The sequence below is a fragment of the Gopherus evgoodei genome, unplaced genomic scaffold (assembly GCF_007399415.2).
Source record: "Gopherus evgoodei ecotype Sinaloan lineage unplaced genomic scaffold, rGopEvg1_v1.p scaffold_110_arrow_ctg1, whole genome shotgun sequence".
Lineage (NCBI taxonomy): Eukaryota > Metazoa > Chordata > Testudines > Testudinidae > Gopherus > Gopherus evgoodei.
The window spans coordinates 28,341-32,787 of NW_022059773.1; the positions used below are offsets into that span (position 1 = coordinate 28,341).

The 4,447-nt window shown below is 49.9% G+C and overlaps 1 non-coding gene across 1 annotated transcript; it reads right to left on the reverse strand.

Annotated features, from left to right (window-relative positions):
• Positions 1-2,509: 2,509 nt before the first annotated feature.
• Positions 2,510-2,581, reverse strand: TRNAM-CAU. The gene has a single exon. It is a non-coding gene; the product is annotated as a tRNA-Met (tRNA).
• Positions 2,582-4,447: the final 1,866 nt, after the last annotated feature.

The window sequence follows — 4,447 nt, forward strand, 5'->3', positions numbered from 1 at the left end:
ATTATGAGTCCCAAGGTTTTGGGGGTCACATTGATTGCCCCCTCTTGCTTAAACAAACAGTCTTAAAGTCTGCAGCTGCCTTTTCAGCTCCTTTCTATACCTTTAACTGCAAACTTTATATTATATCCTTTTGGTGACACCCTGATTTCCTGTATTCTTTTACCGATTCAACTCCAAAAGATCCATGAAATGTTACCAAGAAATAGAAAATTGAGAAAGTCAGTGTGTTTGTGAAAATATTCATATTTTTTAAAGCCATCTCTTGGGTCAGTGAACCCTGATCCATGGACATTCGAGCCACACTGAAGACTGGGCATCTGAAGGGAACGTCCAGCTGAGAGACAAAGTTTCCCTCTTCCCCAGCAGCAGGCTCAGCAAAGCCAGCGTCACATGAGCTGCAGGGACCATGTCCAGGACAGGTCGGTACATTTCCAAAACCTTGGAGACCATGGCCTGAGGCTCAGTAGGACTGACACTCTGTAGACCCGAGTATAGGAAAAGAAAAGGGATGGACAGTGAAATGAAATGAAAAAAAATCCTCAACGTTTTAGCTTTGGGTTTAGATTTCCATTGAAAACCACAAAGGTTTCTTGAGAAATTAAAAAAATCCTTCAGCCCAGGCAGCCCGAGGTGCCGGGCTCCCTGGCACGCCGACACCTCAGCCACCTCTTGCCTCATGGCCTAGGCTCTCAATGCTCTGCGGTTGCCTCCTCCCTTGAAGGCCCCGAGCAAAAAGAAAGAAGCACATGCCTAGCAGAAGATGGTTTTGATTCATTGACTTTTAGGTTATGGACCCAGCAGGCTTCTGCTGTGTCACTCTGCTGGCTCTTTACCTACAGCCTCCAGCACCCACACTTACCTTGCGAGCTCTAGCGCTGGCAGGCAGATGCACAGGCTGCTAGGCAGCAGCCTTGGTAACAGCAGACATGTGTCTCTGTGGTGCAATGGGTCAGTGTGTTTTGCTGTTAATTGAAAGGATGGTGGGTTAGCTCACCCAGGGATGGCGGTAACCCCTTGCTCCTCAAGACCTGCTGGGCTCCCTCAAAGGCCACCTCAAACCCATCTCTCTTGGCCTCAGTGGTTTCAGCTCAGGCCCGAAGACTGTGCTGGATGCGACTCAGAAATCCATCTCCCAGCACCCATGCCGGGGGCTCAGGCTTAATCCTCAAGGCCGAACGCAAAACCTTCAGCCAGGCGTGTTTTGCTCCATTCCCACCTCCACCCAAGCAGCAATGGAGAAATGTAGGAGAAACACCAGCTAGAAGATGCCTCCCTCTCACTTCTCTGTAGGCTGTGACATTATTAATATCAACTGGGACCATATAGATCATTGCTGCCACCACTGTTATATATTTGCAGCAAATATTGTGCAAAAGTTGTCGTGTGAGGTGTCTGTGACAAGGTTATGATTTGCTGGTTATAATTATACTAGCTGTATGTGTGTATCAGAAGTTATGAATATGGGCTATGTACTTGTATCTCAAATGTATTTGATTTCAAGTACCTTCAGTGATGTATTTGGTCAGCTTCTTGAGAAACGACTATTCTCAGTAAGTGCCCAGTCAAGAAACGCTTCACTGACAATGGACTTTGGAAAATGCCAATCCACATCTGAGCTTTCCTGGGAACATTCAAACTAACATGTAAACAATGGCGTAGGCCGGCAAATTGAATCATGCATGGACATGTGACCTGCCCATGTGACTCCGGACTCCATTTTGCTGCTGTCATTTTCCTAGGTCAGCCCTAGGACCAATCCTATTCAACTTATTCATAAATGATTTGGAGAAAGGGGTAAACAGTGAGGTGGCAAAGTTCACAGACGATACTAAACTGCTCAAGATAGTTAAGACCAAAGCAGCCTCCAAAGTCCCATTTTGCTGCCTCAGTGCTTTCAGCTGGTGGCCCAAAGAGCGTGCTGGATGCCATTCAGAAACCCATCTCCCAGCAGCCATGCCGGAGGCTCAGGCTTAATCCTCGAGGCTGAGCACAAAAACTTCCAGCCGGGAACATTTTGCTCCCTTCCCGCCTCCGCCAAAGGAGAAGGGGACGAGACGCCTGTTCAAAGACGCGTCCCTCCCACTTCCCTGTAGGCTGTGCAAAGCTCTTGGCCTGCCTCATGCCGCATCAGGAAAGAGCAGCCATGCTGCCCAAGCCTGAGTCACGTGCACAGCCTGGCCCGCCCCGGCTGACGGCGCGCAGAGCCACGCGAGTCAATGGCAGGTCGAGTCGGTAGCCTCGGCTCTTTCCCCTGACAGCCACACAGCGCTGCCCAGCGCCCCGAGAGCCTCCCTCGTGTTCTCCCGCAGCCCGCCGGGGTGGGTGGGAAAAGGGGACCAGGAAGCACTGCAGCCTCATTCTGGGACAGGAGGCCCTTGCCACACCCAGACCTCCCTCTTGCCTTCAGCCCAGGCAGCCAGGAAGCTCTCTGGCAGGCCACCGCCTCAGCCACCTCTTGCCGCTCTGCTGGTCACCGCCTCACCAGAGGGCAAGGAAGCAAACGCACACGTAGCAGAGGATGGTTTCGATCCATCGACCTCTGGGTTATGGGCCCAGCACGCTTCCGCTGCGCCACTCTGCTGGCTCTGCACAGCCCTGCCCCCCAGCCGGCACTATCCAGATCAGTGCCTTACGCGCTCTCGTGCTGGCAGGCGGATGCGCAGGCTGCTAGGCAGCTGCCCTGGTCACAGGATTTTACAGCGTCTACAGGGTAAAAGGGATCTCTTTGGGGTTTGGACCCCACCGGGAGCTGGGTAGCTGAGCGCCGGAGACGGGAGCACTTCTTAAACTGTTCTCAGTTAAGCCTTCAGCTGGTGGGGGACGAGGTTCAGCCTTGGATCCGTGTCTGCAGCAGGCAAGCGCCTCTGGCTCAATCGGCCCCCCTCGCTGTCTCAGCAGACTAAAACCCGGAGCAAACGCACACGCCTTGCAAAGGAAGAGGAGCCGGGATCTCGAACAAATGTCAACATTTTATTAAGATGACGTTCAAAGAAAAAAAAAGGCTACGGTACAGCGTTTAGGCGCAGAAGTTTCTGGTGATCAGGGAACAACGTACAGATTACCCAGGGGGTGCGAAGTTCGGTTTAAGATCGGGTGGCATAAGGAATACATAATCTGCAATAGCCCCGACTGGGGGTAAAAGGTTAACGTACAGACACTGAGTTAGGAGGGTATGTTGTCCATGTGAGGGCTCTGTTCAGGTGTGGAGTATAACCAGCGGATACGACGATGAGGATGGATTGACCCGCATTTGGTGAGTTTGAACGTTCAGTGTTTTTTAATCTTTTCCACAATCTAGTTTAAGCAGGGTCGCTATGAACTCTACCCTGCCATCTGTTGGTGATCTGTTGTAAAGGCCTTTTGAGGCTGCTGTCATTTGCATGGTTCCACCCACCCCGGATTGCATGATGGGAGTGCTTGTCCAAAGGGTCATTTCAGCTGCTGTGGGATCCCCAGTCTCTTTGTTCTTGGGGCAGGAGTAATGCAGTGTATTTCGCTGTTCGTTTTGGATCAAGGAGAGAGTAACTGTAGCTGGCATTTGAGGCCTGAGAGCTTCACCCTCGCCTGAAAAGTACTCATCATTAAGGGGTCTGGGTTCCCAATGCCCAAGGCTTGTGGGAGGCTGGAATGGATGTTTGTTTGGCAGCCTGTGGCCGTCCCTGGTGTGTAAAAACCGAAGCATTTTTTAATCTCTTTGAGTTGTTGTTAGTGGTGCAGTTGTTTGCCTTCAGCTTATGCTGTTTGAAGTCTTTCAGGGTGTGTTTTGGTTCTGAGAAGTAAAAGGCAGCTGCTGTGTGTGTTTGTGGTGTTACGGAGTGAGGTAGCAAAGGTTGATTTGCAGAGATGGTGCCTGTGGCTGCAGAAGTTGTGGGGACCCACCCCCGGTTGTGGTCTCATTTGCATTAATATGCAAAATTGTCTTGGTTTGTGAGTGTTGGAGAGCCTTTTCCCCAACTATGGAGTAGTTTTCCACCTGTAGTGTGGAAAAGAGATCATTGCCTTGCCCTTTAAGAATACCTGAACACTGCACTTAGTCATTAACCACTTTTTATCTATGGTCAGTTCTAAACATGGGTTAGAAACATAAAACACTTTATTTTTAAACTGGAAAAACACAAAGGGCATAAAAAGTGCATTTCAAAATTTCCTAAGAAATCCATAGCACTAAGTGCAAATATCCTGTGTCAATCTCTCTTATTTCACCATGTTTTGGAAACCATGTCCCTTGCCTAACGAGATTTATATAGGTTGGGGTGAGTCCCGAAATCATGAACCGCTAAGTTCCGTTCTACTGTCCTTGATTCATATCACCGGAATAACTGCACTTTATTACCACTGCCCTAATAAGAAAGAGACTGAGGATCCCACAGCAGCTGAAATGATCCTTTGGACAAGCACCCCCATCATGCAATCCGGGGTGGGTGGAACCATGCAAATGACAGCAGCC